The 19,873-nt window shown below is 31.1% G+C and overlaps 1 long non-coding RNA gene across 1 annotated transcript; it reads right to left on the reverse strand.

Moving 5' to 3' along the window:
* Positions 1-260: 260 nt before the first annotated feature.
* On the reverse strand, positions 261-2,159 carry LOC130672239 (uncharacterized). Its single transcript, XR_008990663.1, has 3 exons — positions 1,971-2,159; positions 747-838; positions 261-644 (listed from the first exon to the last, which is right to left on the reverse strand). It is a non-coding gene; the product is annotated as an uncharacterized LOC130672239 (long non-coding RNA).
* Positions 2,160-19,873: the final 17,714 nt, after the last annotated feature.

The raw sequence follows: 19,873 nt of genomic DNA on the forward strand, positions 1-19,873 counted from the left end.
GGGTCAATTGGCTAATTCATTCCACAAAATTGTCACATAATCACGTAGATCATTTTTATTTGTGATACGTTGTTCTGGATTCCATTTTTTGCTTGCCAATGCTGAAAAATTATACAGAAATCATTTTGTAGTCATCTCATCATTAAAACATATCATAATAAATTATCATTTATCAGCAATTAATCGTTCAATTTTTGATTTTGAATATTAAATAGCGAGAGGTTAATGAACATATTTTGGGTTAAATTTACCCCAAATATTTTCGATCGGATTTAAGTCCGGTGAATATGGTGGATGTGAAATCACATTTACATCAGGATGTTCTTCAAACCATTCTTGAATGATAGTTGCTGTGTGAATGGGGCTGCTATCATGCATGAATGTTACCGATGGATATTCTGATACAGGAAAAACTTCCCTAGCTGCTGGATACATGACATCATTTAATACTTGTCTGTATTTAATTGAATTGAATGGTAATTCGAGTTCCACCAGTTTCATCAAACCCATTGAGGTCATACATCCCCAATACATAGAAGATACTCGATTAGACCGTGCTATCTCCACAACATTTTCAGGGTCAGTCCTGCTGTTTTTTTTTTTCGCCAAACTCTTTTTCTGCTGTCAGTAGTACTTTTGAAGCACTATAAATTGAAAAAACAAAATATAAAATAATAGTTCATGACAATTTATTATTTTTTTGTTTTTCATTGTTTTCTCAATTCTTTATTAAAAATGAAACTTACTTTGTCATCAGACCAAATTACTTTCTCCCACTGTTCATCAGTCCAGTTAGCAAACTTCAAACAGTGATTTACTCGTCGATCACGGTTAGCTTCTGTGAGAAGAATTTTTTTGCATTATTTACCATTGACTAGCCCTTTTTCATTAAGTCGTCTCCGGACCGTTCTCGCTGATATATTCAAGTCACTATCAATGACAAACTCTTCACTTCCTTTCATTTTCAATTCGCGACGGAGACGCAAATAAATTCGGTAAACCGTATGCGGTCACCCACGTGTAATACAAAATTATAAATTATAAATAATAAATATATGACTCAAAATAATAATAGTTAAATATTCGAAAATAATAATATGAAACAATAAATAAAATAAAAGTGTGCCTGAACCAGCTCCTCAGGCTGGGTTAGTGCACGAGGGCGCCAGCCCGTTTTTACAAAACGGACAAAAATAATCCCAAATCAGGGGAGAGATCACGGGACTAAATTTCGAGCGAGAATGTATGCACCAAGCAGAAATAAACCAAATAAATATAATGAATAAAATAAATAAGGAATACTTATCACTAAAATATATCCAGGAAATAAACAAACAAATGTTGGCTATCACTGGAATCCTTTTGCTATTATTTAATTCAAATATATTTATAAATATAACCCCAATAAAATATTACAATACCAAAAATTCATTTACCATACATAAATTCTTCATAGTAAATTTCAACAAATAATAATATACTCATTATAGTCAAATAATAATAATAAAAATCAAATTAATCAAATTAAATTATCCGCTGAGGAATTCAAATTACAAATTACAAATTTTTACTCTATGAACTCAATATAACATTTATACATATAAAAATACCAATCTTTATTTTATATTATTTGCTCTGGGGAGAGAAAGACGCGAGAACTCAAAATATATTTGGCAACACTGGGTTGCATACCATCAAATTATAAAATAAATTTTACCCAGAGAAATAATATTTTAAATATTATTGTAAGACAAGGAGTCATATACGCTATCCTTGTCTATAATCCACTAAGGAATTTATTCGACGCGTTTACGTACGTATACCAAACTCTTGGAAATACGCCGAATATACTCAACTTATTATTATAAATAATAACTCAGGTTCAATTATTAAACAATTAAATATCGCGATCAACTCTACCGAGGGTCCAGCGATAGCCGATGCAACAAATGATAATACAGATGACTTACCGGCGTTGTTAATAATTTACTTCTTGAGTTTTAAAAATAATTAATCCGGAACTTTTTACTTTCAATTCAATATACCGAAAAAAATTAATGATCACCAAATTAACTCTCTTTAATATTTAATTAATTTTGTAACGGCAACTGGGCCAGAATAATTTCACTTAAATCGCGGACAACAACAACAAGTCCTATCTTTACAATAGCCCGGTCCTCTCTGATTATTTCCCACGCGTCGGTTTTCCGAGGGATGGGTATCACTCACGTGTTATCCCCTCTAATGACCTCGGACCCGAAATTATCAATTAAAATAAAATATTTAAACATATTTCCCGACCTGAGTTATATGATAATAATAAATTAAATAATATTATTCATCAATATTTATAAAGATAATCATAATTAACCCTTTAAACAATAAAATAATAATTATTCCAGTGCACCACGTGGCGGGAGGAATATATTGGATTTTATCCCCACCATATCGACTTACTCTCCCTTCGGTCGATATTTTTGTACAATACATACGCGCACGTGTGCTACTAACTGAAATGACAATATCGATTAAGTACATAAAATTCAAAATAATTTTCAAAACATAAACATAATAAACAATAATATCAATAATTCAAAAATAAATCATAATTAAATAATTAATCAAAATAATATAAATACTTATATAATAAAATATTATAATAAATAAATGCGCTTTAATAGCTAGGAGGTGTTGTTAAAATCACGTCGAAATGGGAAAGCGCGCGCAGCGATTCACGTTTGAATCGCTACGTGACAGAGTTAAAGTTTTACTTAGTAATTAAATGACGGTAAAAGGTATTTCTTTTGTCATTTAGTTCACTTTAATGAAGTTATCATAATAGGACAATGAATAGTTAGTGATAAATTTTTATATTGATTGAAAATGTAAGAAAAGTGACGATCGAAAAATAAAACAAAGAAAATTTTTAAATTTAACAAACTATCATAATTAAAAGTCAACTCGTTAATTAAATTAATCTAAAAAAAAAATCAATTAAAAAAACTGTGTAAGACATCTTTCAATAATAAATTTTATTAATTTATTGACATAAATATTTAAATTATACATATTGATTTTTAAATACAATCTAATTCAATTATTTATACAAATATTTATTTTTTAGAACGAAGTTCCTTATGGCGCGTTGCGGAGGGGTACCCTAGCCGGCAAAAAACGTCCGTAACGCGAGAAAAAAATTGTAACCTTTTTATGTATAGTCTATGTATGGTGGCTATACACTGTCTAATGTATAGTCTATGGGATGTGTTGCGTATTCGCGTACTCGCGACTACCTTTAAGACGACTGGGTTATTCCCAGCGCCCTCATACTTAAAAATAAAATTGTAAACCCGACGCGGGAAAAACCCGATAATTTAAACAACTACAATAAGATTAGGTTTAAAGTAAAAGGTATATAAAAGTTTATGGTCAATGAGAGAAAATAGAAATAGAAAATATTAAAATTGAAATAGAAAATATTAAAATAGAAATAGAAAATATTAAAATAGAAATAGAAATATTAAAATAGAAAATACTCTTAGTAAAAGGTATTTGTTTGATAATATTTTTTTTATGAAAGTTCGAACAATAGAATTAAGTAAAATATTTGTAAATAAGAAATAGAATTGTAGAATTAAAATAAGTATGAAAAGATATTATAAAAAGAATAGTGATTAAAACAACTTAACTCTCAACTCAATTTAAATTCAATTCAAACTTAACTTTCAATTTTGATTTTACGCGCTGTTTTCAATTTAGCGAGTAGAACGCCACCACGTTCTCAAACGGGCGAATTTCGAACCTCCGAGATTTTAGACATATTATAGATGACTGTTATTATTATTGCCGTTTGCTATTATTATTATATCATTCGATAATTACACCATTTGGTAGTCACAAGTGGAACCATATGATCATTACTACTACGTTAAACGCAGGGAGGCTATACACAGGGTTGCGAATTCTTTAATGAGAATATTTGCAATCAAAAATTGAATTTTCAATCCGTAATTGAAATTATATCGATTAAAATTACAAAGTTAATTTTTAATTCAACAACTTGAATTGAAAAATTGAAAAATTAATTTAAATATAACCACGTGGGATTAAAAATCGAAAAACCAATTTTTAATAAGAGAAGTGAAATTGAAATTTAAAAAAGTAGTTTTTAAATTGACACGTGGGTCTAAAATTTCAAAAATTAATTCTAACTCAGATACGTGGGATTAAAAATTAAAAAATTACTGATTAATTCAAACACATGGGATCAAAAATTGAAAATTACTTTTTAATTCAGATTCGGTACGCAATGAAATAAGTAATCAAGACAAAAAATTTGACAGCACTTATAACAGGAAAGAATACTGTTTTATTTGATCTTCAAGTTTGAATATTTTTAAACTTACTGTTGATCGTCAGATATAATAGAATTTGAATTAAGAAGATCATGCATAGTTAAGACATTTGAGCATTAAATTTTTTAAATAATTTTCAGCGGAAGCAGAGAATTTAAAATTAAACCAACACCAATCCGATGATCAGAATTAAAAATATTTTATTTAATTTTTTTATTCGAAAATAGAAAATTTAGAAACAGAATGTAATTTTCTAATCCCCTTTAGCTATGGCTAATTAAAATTTTTAATTGACTTTTCAATTATTAGATATGGAATTAGAGATTAGAAAGAAATTTGTTAATCTGGTTTTCCGAATTGAAATTTTTTATTTAATGTTTTATTTGAAAACGTAGATTTGGAAATTAAGCCATTACATTTTAACGATACTTTACGAATTGAAAATTTGAAATTTAATTTTTAATTGAAAAATGTTGGATTAAAAATGAAAAAATTATTTTCAATTCAAAGATATACAATTAGAAAATTACAAAATCATTTTTAATTAGTTGTTTTTGGATTATGAAATATAAAAAAAAATTTAATTGAAACACTAATGCAATTATAAATTTAATGCGCTATGTGCAACTCTGGCTATACACTATGTATAGGAATGTATTAGACTGGGCCAAAAAAATCGACTATATTTTTTTTTTTTTCGATACTGTGAAAAAATTATTCCTGATGACTAAAAAAAATTACTGTGCAAGTTTGAGCCCTTATTATTGATATTAAGAGGGGTGTATCGTTACGATTATTAGTTTTTTGACAGAAATTTCATTTTTTACCCAAAACTCGTAAATCATCTATCTGAAAAATTTAAGCAATGTATATTCTTAAAAGAAATTGAATTCCCTACAAAAAATTTCTCTTAGTAAATTGACGTCAAATAAGCCGTTTCCTTGTAACCGTGCCTTAAACATTGATTTGTTTTTTTAATTCTTTGATTCTATTTTGGATTTTTGTAACTACTAGAAATATTAAAATTTTTTTACGCAAGATTCATATTCTTGAAGAAAATTTAATGCTTTACAAAAAAGTCTTCTAACATTTTTTGCTAAATTCACTCCTTCGAAAGTTATTCAAGGTTGAAGTTGAGTCAAAACGAGGTCAATAACCTGAATAACATTCGAAGGAGTGAATTTAGCAAAAAATGTTAGAAGACTTTTTTGTAGAGCATTAAATTTTCTTCAAGAATATGAATCTTGCGTAAAAAAATTTTAATATTTCTAGTAGTTACAAAAATCCAAAATAGAATCAAAGAATTAAAAAAACAAATCAATGTTTAAGGCACGGTTACAAGGAAACGGCTTATTTGACATCAATTTTCTAAGAGAAATTTTTTGTAGGGAATTCAATTTCTTTTAAGAATATACATTGCTTAAATTTTTCAGATAGATGATTTACGAGTTTTGGGTAAAAAATGAAATTTCTGTCAAAAAACTAATAGTCGTAACGATACACCCCTCTTAATATCAATAATAAGGGCTCAAACTTGCACAGTAATTTTTTTTAGTCATCAGGAATAATATTTTCACAGTATCGAAAAAAAAAAAAAATAATCGATTTTTTTGGCCCAGTCTATTGTGTATGCTTATTCTTCACAGCATACACACCTATCAAGAAAAAAATCATAATAAAAATGTATATCCCAATAATTATTTTCTTTATACTTCAAATAAAACTTGAAATTAATATTTTTATAATAAGGAACATCGTTCCTATCTGGTGTCCCACGACACCACGCAATTTTTTTTTAATTTTGTATAGGGACTCGTGCTCAAGAAGAAAAATTGGTAGAAGCGAGAATAAAAGATCTGGAGACAATTTTCTACTCTGAATGTTGGGGAGACGTGAATATGTGGGATGAGGAGGAGTGGAAGTAAGACGTACATTTATTTATTCAACCATTCATACATGCATACACGCATATACACATATTATTTATTTATTCTACAGGCGATTGGCAGAGATAACAGGACTGAGTGAAACGAAAACTCCCAATGAGTGTTTTCACAGATTTTGTGAATTGTAATACACTTTTAAGGTAACAACATTGTAAAAAAAGTAGTTATTAAAAAAATTATGTAATTTTTCTTTGTTTTTTTTTAATCTTTCATTTTTATAGATCCACAAAAGCGCATCCAAAAGGGGTGAAAGGGAAAATAATGATATATTCGATTATTATGAAATCTTTAATTATTATTATCATCTAGTTACTGAAAGGTACGAAAAAATTTATTGGGCCTTGATGCGAAGAAGTCCATAAAGTCCAGAGAAAACATTATTCACATTATATAATACTTACCATTAAACAAACAAAAAGGTGATGATAAAATTTAAAAATATTAATTTATAATTTTAGTAATAACTAAAGATACATTTTTTTGATATTGTTACGTTCTGGCTTTAATTAAATTTAAATAAAAATTTTAAATAATTTTTTTTTTTGAAGTCTCGAATTATTTATTCGCCACAGTGGGCGAATAAACGGTCCGACACTTCTTATAATCATAATTAATTAATAAATTAAGAAATCGTTACTTTGTTGGAGATATTATTTTTATTCACCGCCAACAATGTAACGGAAATCTCTTGCGATAAGAGAGTCGCCGTGGCTCGCGGATAGTCTAAACAGATGACGATGCATGAGACCCGGGCCACGACGATTCTCTCATAGGAAACCTGAGATGCAACGTTAACGTTTTTGAAAATGTATAATACCAAGGAGCGACAGAATCAAGTCAGTCGTTAACAGTCAGTTGTTTACAGGCAGTCGATCACAAGATCTAGTAGAGCCAAGAACTCTACACAAACCTGCTGGCTTGATCCTGTCACTCGGACTTGAAGCAAAATATATATCCGTATTTTATTTAAATACGCACTCCTTATTTAAACTTTGGGCGCCGCTACGGGCAGCCCAAAAATCACATACCTCTTATTGGGCGCCGCTACTGGCAGCCCAATACTCTCACTTGTTCCGGGCGCCGATCCCGGCAGCCTGAACGTTTCCTTTCCGAATCCGAAATTCATGCTTCGAGGCCGATGACGCAGGAGGTCAGGATGTGCGGTACAGCTCGGTCGCGGGATTCGAGGTGTTATCGCGGACCTCACCGAAGGTCGTCCGAGAATTAAGTCGGAGGAAGTTTTTGTTGAGCTTTCGAGCTCATGTGTTGTTGAGCTTTCGAGTTCGTGTGTTGTTGAGCTTCCAAGCTCGTGTGTTGTTGAGCCTTCGAGCTCTGGTGGTTGATCGACCGATTGGGATTACTTTCCTCTACGAAGGAACCGAGTCTTCAAAGCTCGTCTCGTTCGCACCCAGAGGACGTATCAAGGGATTATTTGGGCCGACTTATGGGGCCCATAATCCCCACCATGGTAAGTCAATAAACTTTTTTTTGCATAAAATAAAAGAAGGTCAACAGCTGACGCACCTGGGGTCTATCGACACCCTAACGACGTCAACCTGGTTAAATTAAAAATATTCTGTCGGATTAATAGATAAGCCAGAATGTAACAATATTTTTTAAATTAATTTATTTACAGTTATTTTGGATCCAATTTGCTTATATTCCTGCTCTGAAAAAGCATCAGTTCAAATAGCCGATAAGTGTGAACATTTTGTACGATGCTACGGGTGTTAGTTAACAGACTACTGCGTTAAGAAAAACAAAAAGTGTGCTATGTGTCGTCAAGTTTATAATAAATCTATAATTGTTCCATAATGACGTATGAGATAGCCATTAAGCATACACTTCTGAGAAGATTTAAAGAGCCATAAAGTTCAATGTGTATTTAAGTTTATATTTACAAAAAATGTAGTTTAAATATTATTATGTCGTTCATTTTGTTAACAAAAAAAAGTTTTTTTAGTTTGTTTAAAAATAAAAATGTTTGCTTTCATTCAACTGGTGATGTAATAAAAAAAATATATTAATAAATAATGATTTATTATCTATATTATTAAAAGAATAAGGGAAATTTTATTTCAATTTTACGTCATTGATAAAATTAGTTAATAAATTAATTACTTTCTGACGACTTCATACAATAGATGGATCAATATCTCAAGTTTTTATAGATATTTATTAATAAATTTTCACTCGCCCCAAGAACATTAATTTTTGCCCTAATAAATTATCTGCATTCTGAATTGGAAACAATAAATTTTTTGAGGCGAAAAAAAATTTTGTGTCAAGAAATTATTTTCTCGGCTTTAAACAATTTGTTTTCAATTCAGAATTTCTTGCGCCTAGAAATACTTATTATTTTTGTAAATTTGAAAATTCGCTGATATAAAAATTTGTTTAAAATTTTCACATTAGATATTACATTTTCTTTTATCAATAAAAAACAACACTATTTTGTTAGACCATCAAAATTCAATCAGTTATTTATAATTTTTATCGTAGTTGAAATATTTTTGAAAAAAATACGTATTAGACAACTAATAAAAAACCGTATTAATTTTTTTTAAGAATATCATGATTATAAAATTATCAAAATCAATAATTTTGCCAACGAATAAGAAGATTTTTCACATTGAACTTTAATGATGATAAAAAATAAAAAAATATCTGAGAGTTGATTGGTAAGGCTGTAATGAACAGATGAATTTGAATTATATATAATTAATTTACTAGTGAAATTCAGGCAATCGCGTAATCGGAAGGACGCAAATTCCAAGGCCAGCAGATTAATTTCACTAATTTTTATTTCGGAATCAAATATTTTGTGCAATTTTTTATTTATCTATATGTTTAAATATAGATAATTATATTTATCCAAATGTTTAAAAGTTGGCGTTCTTTTCTTCGATTTTATATTTATTCTTTTATTTATTTATCTATATTATATTTATTCTTATTTATATTTATCCAGAATTTTTTTCACTCAGAGAATTAATTATTTAATTTTCTTTTCATCTATATTTTTAATTATACAAAATTTTTTTTGCTAATTAATATGATTATAAATATTTGTTTTTATAAATTTTTATAACTATTAGCTTAATCAAATAGATTAATTTATACTTATCTTTTTTCTTATTTGTAAATTTTTTTTTTCTCTTTTATAAAATTATCCGTTTCTTTTTTTTCCATATGATTTTTTTATTATACATTTTTTATATTTTTTTTTTTTATATATCAATATATATAACTATACCAATTTTTCGTTAGCCGATTTAAAAAATGTGCGCTATTTTATTTATCCTCAGTTTTAACTGACTAATTTTTTTTTTATAGTGATTTTCATTTTTCTGTAATTTTTATTACTAATATATTTTTTTATTTATTTAAATTATTACATAAGTATTTTTTTACTGTTTGTTTTTTTTATAAATGTTTTTTAATATCTACTTTTTTATCTATTTAAATTTAATTTTCTAAATGTTTATTTATCTTCAGTTTATTTTACTGATTTTAGCGCCACCCGACGTGAATTTATGGCCAATATTGTACCTCATCACGCAGGGATAAAGGAAGATAGCTTAACTACAAAAATTCGAGTCGTTGCCGATATGGAAAAAATGTACAGACAAATTCGTGTACATCCTGAAGACGCCGTCTACCAGAAAATTCTCTATCGAGAAAGTGCTCATGTTCTAATGGACACCTACGTTCTTGAAACTGTCACCTACGGGACAGCTTCCGCCTCTTATCTGGCTATTCGATCTGTACAGCAATTAGCGGAAGATGAAGGTCATCTTTATCCTCTTGCATCTATAGCCCTGAAAAGAGACTTTTATGTTGATGATCTGCTCACTGGGGCTAACACTCTACCTGATGCAGAAAAATTACGCGATCAGCTGCACGCCTTAGTTAAAAAAGGTGGTTTTCAGCCCCGTAAGTGGGCGTCAAATTATCCATCGCTTGTATCTGATGGCTCTGAGCATCCAGAAAATTCTCACATGTCTCTGGACCCCGAATCTACATTCAAAACTCTGGGGATTTATTGGAATGCTCAGGATGATACCCTTTTTTATAACGCCACTACAATGAATTAAAAAAATCTTACTAAACGAATCATCTTGTCTCAAATCGCAAAACTATTTGACCCTTTAGGCTTATTGGGACCAGTCGTAGTATATGCAAAAATAATAACTCAACTCTGCTGGAAATCAGGAATTACGTGGGATGAATCAGTCCCCCAGATTATTAACGAGATGTGGTCTGCATATCAAGCTCAACTACCTATACTGGAAAATTGCGATTTTCGCGTTGTCTTGTGGCTCTAGATTCGCACAGCATCCTAATTCATGGATTTTGTGATGCAAGCGAGAAGGCATATGGTGCCTTTCTTTATCTGCGCTCAGTAAATCCAAATGCGGTCGTCCACGTACAATTAATATGCTCCAAATCCAGTAGCGCATATTTGCTTGCAAATTTGTATAACACAGTTTATGAGGCGCTTGCAGTAAAAGTTACTGACGTATATTTGTGGTCTGACTCCACGATCGCATTACATTAGATTAAAACTGCTCCACACCGACTTAAAACATTTGTGGCTAATCATGTGGCTGGAGTTCAGCGATTGACTGAAAATTGTCATTGGCGGCATCTGTTCTCACAAGACAATCCTGCAGACCTGGTATCACGTGGCCAACTACCTTCCGATTTTGTCGCGAGTTCTATCTGGTCTCATGGCCCTTCCTGGTTGATACAACACAAAGATAAATGGCCAGAAGGCGCATTGTCTGAAATTACGATACCTCAATTCAAACCTGAGCTAAACAATTTGGGTAATTGCTTAAGTTTCAAAATTGCAGAGGGTGGTGTCTTACTTAATGCGGTTCGCGTACAACACAAGGCACAAAAATCTGAGCCGTTCAGGCCCGTTGAGTTCTTCCGAGATTTCTACTGCCCACAACCTCATCATAATGCTTACCCAATCCTCATCCTTCTCTCGAGAAATCAATTGTTTGAAAAGAAATGAATCCTTGCCCGAATCCAGCAAGTTAATTCCTTTAACTCCATACTTGGATGATACAGGAATTCTAAGGGTTGGTGGTCAACTTCAGCGATCTTCTTTGCCCTTAGATCAGTGTCATCCCATCCTTTTACCTGCACACCATCACATAACTCATCTCATTATACGCGATGAGCATACACGCCTCATGCACGCTGGTGCCCAAGCGACTTTATATTCAATTCGCCAAACTTATTGGCCGTTAGACGCACGAAACGCTATAAGAAAAATTATTCATAAGTGTTTGCCCTGTTCTCGTGCAAAAACCTCGTTTAGCTGATCATGATCCCGGTCTCCTGCCTGAATATCGCATCACAGCTGCGCAGCCTTTCCTTAAAACCGGAGTAGATTATCGCGGTCCTTTATATATAAAAGAAAGACGACTTCGCAACCAGAGCAAACTCAAGGTCTACGTGGCTATTTATATATGCATGTCCACCAAGGCTGTATACCTAGAGCTGGTTTCCGATCTTACCACGGAAGCCTTTCTCGCCTGTTTTCTCGAAGGGGAAAGTCTCTTGAAATTTTTTCTGATAACGCCACAAATTTTGTAGGTGCTGACCGAGAATTACAATCATTATTCGAGTCAGCTGAGCACCAAACTCTCCTTAAGCAATATCTTGGTACTGAAGGGATTGCTTGGCGTTTTATACCTCCCAGATCCCCTTATTTTGGAGGGCCCTGGGAAGCCGCGGTCAAATCCTTTAAAAGACATTTAATTAGAACTGTTGGAGACACTTTATTGACATGAGAGCAGTTAGAAACATATATAATCGAAATAGAAGCGATATTAAACTCTCGTCCTTTGTCCCCTATGTCCTCTGATCCCAATGACCTTTTACCCCTGACCGCTGGTCACTTCCTAACTGGTGGTCCATTGACTAGCTATCCGGAGATCGACTTCTCCAGTACTCCATCCAATCGCCTGTCTGCCTGGCAGCATGCACGAAAGTTGTAGCAGCATTTTTGGGAACGTTGGCATAAAGAGTATCTGAACAAAGTAGTCAGTTCACATCACCGATCTGGAAACAACATTCAACTGCAGGTGGAAATGTTGGTGATGATTAAAAAAAAAATTTTTTTCTTCAATTTTTCCGCAAAAAATTAAACGAAACAATTTTTTTTTCAATTTTGACTTTCATATTTTTGGGAAAATCAAACTCCCTACAAAAATGTCCGATATATTCATGCTCGTAACTTCTACAAAAAAGTTACTAGCCTCCAAAGTTCGAGAAAAAAATAATTTTATTTCCTGAACTTCGAAGGCTTGTAACTTTTTTGGTGTTAAAATTATGAGTATGAGTATCTAGGAAAATTTTGGAGGGAATTTGGTTTCTTTAAAAATTATGTGAGTCAGAATTGAAAAAAAATTTTCACATGGATTTTAGATGGTAAAATGAACTTGTCAAACGCCAGCTCAATTTTCGAGATATCGAGATAATTTTGAAGGTCCCAAAAAACTTTTTGGCACTATGAGAACTAACGATAAAAATTAATTTTTTTATTGATACATCCTACTATACAAACATACATATATTCCAACTACAAAAGATTAATAATTGATTTTATTAAATTATGATATTAGTTATACCATAATTTCGAACAATGTTGTGTTGTTTTATAGATATTTTTGAATTTTACATCACGTCGGTCCGAATCGAGCCAGCACAAATTCAAATAGAATTAAAACAAATGGATGATTACGTACGAAGCAAAATTGCTGATTTGCGGAAGACATCAAAAAAGCAAACTTCAGAAGAAAAGACAACAACAAAAAAAAATTAACAACAATGACGGGTGCAACAAAGAAAATGAAGATGAAAATGAAGAGAAGAGTGAGGAAGATGAAGAAAAAAATGAAGAACAGGATGAAGAAGAGAATGAAAAAGAGGATGAAGATGAGAAGAAAAAATAGGATGGAGAAGAGTATGATGAAGAGGTAAAAAATAGTGACGGAGAAGAGATTGACAAAGAAATAAAACAGAAAAAATCAAATCAACTTAAATAAAAAAATAATTTATAAATATAGATTAACGTTTACCGTAAGTTTAATTAAAAAAAAAAATGTTTTTACCTTCGTAATGTTTGAAGATTTTCTATAAAGAAAAATTGATATATCTAGAAACCTATTAATGTTAAATGATATTTTTTATCCGCTTAAAACAATAAGACAAACGATTCCCGTATTAATCCTCATAGCACAATTGCAGTCGATTATTTATACTTTCACATTTAATTACAAGACGAAAATCGCATTCAATCTCATTAGTTCATTCAAAATCGCTTGAAATGATATGGGAATCTACTGTTCCCCCATAAATATTCATAGGGACATTCCATTTCATTAATTATACTATCTCATTTAACTCTAAAACAAAAATCCCTTTCTATCGCATGAATTCATTCAAAATAGCTTGGAATGATCTAAAGATCTACTATTTCCACATAAAACCTTCTAGAAACATTGCAGTTAATTAATTGAACGTTCGCGTATAATTAGAAGTCAAAAATCCCTTTCAATCGCACAAATTCATAAAATTAAATGGAATTTCCGTCTTATAAATAAATCAGAACGTATAATTAATTAACTACAATCATCCTATGAGGTTTTATGTGGAAAAAGTTGACGCTATATCATTTCAAGCGCATTTGAATGAATTTATGCGATTGTACGGTATTTTCGTCTCATAATTTAATGAGGTCGTATAATGAATTAACTGCAATGTTTCTGTAAGGTTTTAATGGAAATACTTAATCCATGATTCATCCGTTCTTATGTATTTATAAGACAAGAATCCCTTTCTTTCGCAAAAAATCATTCAAAATCGCTTAAAATGATATAAAGATCAACTATTTCTGCATAAAACCTCATAGAAAAGTTGCAGTTAATTTACCATACGTTATCATATAATTATAAGATAATATGCCTTGAAACGATATAAATATCAACTATTTCTGCATAAAACCTATAACGTTCCCTACTATTTTCCACAACCCACGGCGGAGTGTGGTGTGTGCAAAATAGTCGTTATGGCCCACCGATGGTGAAAAACTGAAAAATAAAACAAATATCCTTTTGAGATGTCCAATCCCCTCTGGACACACAGCTCTTCTCAGGCTGGGTTAGAAAACCGAATTGGGTGCCAGTTCGTGTACCCCCACGAACAAAATTTACTCAATAATAAAAAAAAGAAATGAAAATGAAAATGAAATAATAAAATCAGAGAGCAGTTTCAGATCAAGGAAAAGGATAGCAAGAAGGAGATAGCGTATAAATAAATATAAATTAATATAGAAAACAACGGGTTGATGACCAATTAATACTCAATTCTATTTAACAATAATTAGGAAATCATAATTCTTGTATTTAATTACCACTCGCGACAATAGATATCGGATAATGACAGTATTAACAATAAATCAAATATCGTGTATAACGGTCCACAAATAGTAATAAAATAGTAATTATAACGCTTTAAATATTTGCCGCAAATAAATATCCAGGGCTTACAAATAACAATTAGTTATTTGTTATTAAATAATTAAATTATATATGCAACTGCATATCGCCAAGATAAATAATACTCAATAATAATTTTATATATGTAAACATTTACCGCCAACTAAATAATAATTGAATAATACTTGTAAATATGTAAATATTTACTACCCAAATAAACAATAATTAAATAATAGTTGCAGATATGTAAATATTTACCGCAAAATAAATAATAATTAAATAATACTTGTAAATAGGTAAATATTTACCACCAAGATAAACAATAATTAAATAATAATTACAGATATGTAATTATTTACCGCAAAATAATAACAATTAAATATCAATTGTAATCATGTAAATATTTAACACAAACAAATTACTAGATGCTCGCAAGTAAATAATAATAGTACATAATAATTTGCCGCCAAATTATAAATACTCGCAGGTGCAATTTTCATACCAAGTGGGAATCCATACAACATTAAGCAATAATAAAATAGTCGACGCTTACAACAGTTAATTATGCACGCAATCATTAATTAATATTGGTAACTATTTAATAATATCCAAGGAGATGAACAATTACGCATTTGCCATCATGATTATAATTATGGCGTCCCGTGGCCATAAACAGTCTCACTCACTCTTATGGAAAGCACAATTGGTCATCAACGTGGGAAGCAAAATTACACGCCAATGAATTATCTCAAAGGTACTTACAGGTATTGCAACAACTTCTGGATTTATGACAACTCCACTGGTTAACTGGTCGATACTTTTACTCTATTCTCCAGTATTTTATTCCAAAATAATACCAAATGGCGTCTCAATTTTACCAGGTTCTTAATATATATATAATCAAATGGCTTCTCAAATTATTATTTTTGCCAACAACGAGCACACACGCTACTCTTACAAGAATTTATCCACGTCTGACCACGGCAGCACGTGTTTTTCACGCCGGCACTTCGGCCGACGCCATTTTATTCTCTATCTCATGTTAACCAATGGAGATATATACCTGTCGCATGTTATCTCACACGACCGCACCAACATAAACATGCTGTCAACAATACAATTCAGCCCGTTTCGACGCCAAATGACCAATTGTTTCCCATAACAAGTAATTATTGTCCCGATTTAATCATAAATCGAACCCTCATTTATACATAAATTATTTAAATTTATTTATAATAAATAAATTTCTTGATGCCAACTGTTGAATCTACACGCATGCGTCATCCAGCCAATAATCATAAGCATATAAATCAAATACGCAATTATTCCTCTGGGCACTGCAAAAATCGAAAAGCATACTTAAATTAATCAGCAAATTTTGCTGATTCCGCCGTAATTTAAACCTAAGAAATATATTCTATAACAATGGCACAGTAAATAAAACAAAATCTTAAATTTAAACAATAATCATAATAATGGCGCGTGAGACTTGTGAGCAGCGTGTGCTGCTCCTTGTTGCCTTACCGACCTGATGTGAAACTGCCGCGATATCCAAATATCGTAACAAACCTCATAGGAACATTTCCGTTAATTTATTATACGTTCTCATGTAATTATGAGAAGAAAATCCCATTCATTCTTATTAATTCATTCAATATGGCTTGAAACGATGTAAAGATCAACTATTTCTGCATGAAACCTAATAGGAACATTTCAGTTAATTTACTATACATTCTCATAGAATTATAAGACGAAAATCCTTTTCATTAGCATAAATTTATTCATAATTGCTTGAAATGATATAAAGATCTACTATTTCCATATATAACCTTATAGGGAAATGCCAGTCGATTATTCATACGTTCCCATATAAGACGGAAATCCCATTCATTCTTATTAATTCATTCACCATGCCTTGAAACGATATAAATATCAACTATTTCGACATAAAACCTCATAGGAACATTGCAGTTCGTAATGGGTGCGCTTATTATATTGGTTTAGATTGTGGTCACAATATAATAAGTGTCCCACACATATGCAAAACTTGAGGCGTTCTGCGAGCCTGTCTGACTGTCTCAGTATCTCGAGGTGAGGGTAAACCCCGACTGGACCACGCAGTGAAAAATAAAAGTTTAAGAGAGAGAAAATTCGCTGAAGCTTATACTTGTAAAGTGAAATGTTTAGAAATAATTGATATGTAATTTATAGGAAATTGATGAGTCTGGCATTTATTCAAGACGTCTTACAAAATTTTATAAATGACAGGTGAACAATAGAAGAACATTAGAATGAATGATGAATTGGACTCGACAATTTGACTTTGAAAAGATCTATACTAATTCTACTATTATAATATTATAAGTGACTCTATTTTAACAAATTTTATAATGACTCTATTAACAATTCTTACAATGACTCTATTTTAACAATTTTTACAATGACTCTATTAACAATTTTACCCAAAGAAAACTCCACTCACTTCAACACTCTTACTCCAACTATTCTCCCGTGACCTCCGCCGATCCTCTCCAACAAGACTCCAATAAATTCCTTTAGTCCTTTAGCCTCCTCGAACCCAATCCTCCGTCACCAGGTCCCAAGTCCACTTCCAAAATCAAATCCTCCAATAGTCCACAATAATTTATAATAACCAAAATAAGCTTCCACTCACCAGTGGGCTTATAAGCTCTTGGCAAATGGTGTGTGTATGAGTAAATTAACACTGGATGTTGAAGATAGAATTTAATAGTAGTATATATATTAGGGTGGCTCATTTGAAACGACTCTTTTTTTTTCTTTGGCTCCATTGACGGAATATTGTTCTAGACATAAAAAAAAAATTTTCCACAAAATTTGAGCCCTTAATTTTAATTTTAAGAACTCGCTAATTGAATTTGAAATTTTTCCATTCATTTAGCATGTAAAGTGGAGGTTTTTTTTTTTAATTATCTATAGCTCTGCTGCATTTCACGTTTTTTTACTGTCCATAGGTAGAAGTTGTAGGGGAACCTTTATACTTCAAAAGTTCCTACAGTAAAATTTATGTGACAGGAACGGGGTCAGAGTTAAAAAATGTAAAAGTCGATTTTTAGCGATTTTTGCGTATTTTTTGAGTTTTTCGTAGAAAATATTGTAGTTACGAAAAAAAGTGAATGACAAATTTGTAGGAAATCAAATTTGCTACAAAAAAGGTCCTGTAAGCCAAGGCTGTAACATCTGTTGTTTCTGAAATAAATTGCATTATACATATGAAAATTCAAGATATCTATGCAGTATATGATTTGTTAAATTAATAATTTAATTTTCATTTATTAAATGTTTTTTTTGGACACCATATTATTTTTTCATGAAAATATAACAATAAAAAAATTTATCTATATGGGGCATTCCACGCCAAATCGGACGGTTTCAAAAATTGATTTTTCCGATTTTCTTCAATTTTTGGTATTTTTTAGTACCCCTCAAAAGAGGCTTCCCGGTAAATTTTGAGATCATTTTGATTAATGGTTCGAAAAATATCGAATTTAAAAAAAAAACCGCTCTTTTTATGGTTTTTTTGATTATAACTTTCGTAATCTCGATCAAAAACATTTCGGATATTTGTTATGCATTTTTGTCTGTAAAGGCCAACTAAAAACGAAAATTTTGAATAGAGAAACATTGAATTTCGACCATTATTACGAAAGTTATGATCAAAAAACCATAAAAAGAGCGGTTTTTTTTTTTAAATTCGATATTTTTCGAACCATTAATCAAAATGATCTCAAAATTTACCGGGAAGCCTCTTTTGAGGGGTACTTAAAAATACCAAAAATTGAAGAAAATCGGAAAAATCAATTTTTGAAACCGTCCGATTTGGCGTGGAATGCCCCATATAGATAAATTTTTTTATTGTTATATTTTCATGAAAAAATAATATGGTGTCCAAAAAAAACATTTAATAAATGAAAATTAAATTATTAATTTTCAAATCATATACTGCATAGATATCTTGAATTTTCATATGTATAATGCAATTTATTTCAGAAACAACAGATGTTACAGCCTTGGCTTACAGGACCTTTTTTGTAGCAAATTTGATTTCCTACAAATTTGTCATTTACTTTTTTTCGGTAACTACAATATTTTCTACGAAAAACTCAAAAAATACGCAAAAATCGCTAAAAATCGACTTTTACATTTTTTAACTCTGACCCCGTTCCTGTCACATAAATTTTACTGTAGGAACTTTTGAAGTATAAAGGTTCCCCTACAACTTCTGCCTATGGACAGTAAAAAAACGTGAAATGCAGCAGAGCTATAGATAATTAAAAAAAAAAACCTCCACTTTACATGCTAAATGAATGGGAAAATTTCAAATTCAATTAGCGAGTTCTTAAAATTAAAATTAAGGGCTCAAATTTTGTGGAAAATTTTTTTTTTATGTCTAGAACAATATTCCGTCAATGGAGCCAAAAAAAAAAATAGTCGTTTCAAATGAGCCACCCTAATATATATATATATATATCAGTGCGGGAAGTGCGTCCGTCTCTGATAGACGCCAAAAACCAAGAGAACGTCTCTTGAAAATTGCCGAGCCTCGTACCCCTCACTCGCAGGTTGGCCAACGTCACCAAAACAAAACTGCCCCAAAACTCGACAGCAGTGACCCCAGCGATGAGTAGATTGTTTGATTATCGGCCGTTGTTGTAGGAGGAGGTCGCTCTCGTTTTGGTGCGAGCTGAATTTAAATTTAAATTTAAAAGATAGAAATTTCACCCCGTTACAAGTTAATTACTTATAGGATTCTACAATATTGTCATTGTTATATGCCGTTGGAACTCATAAATTCATGCAAAACTGTAAAAGAATAAAAGGTACGCTAGTCTAGTATGAACCGTTTTCAAAACAAATTATGCTATGCCTTCAATCTTATCACATTTTTAACGCTAACGTCTCATTGAATCTCTTACGCAGAATCGTAAATAATATGTAAAAAGGCCATTCGGCAGCCGAAATGGAAGGTAGATTTTCCAATTAATCTATATAAAAAGTTTCATATATACATATC

This window comes from Microplitis mediator, chromosome 7 (assembly GCF_029852145.1).
Source record: "Microplitis mediator isolate UGA2020A chromosome 7, iyMicMedi2.1, whole genome shotgun sequence".
NCBI lineage: Eukaryota > Metazoa > Arthropoda > Insecta > Hymenoptera > Braconidae > Microplitis > Microplitis mediator.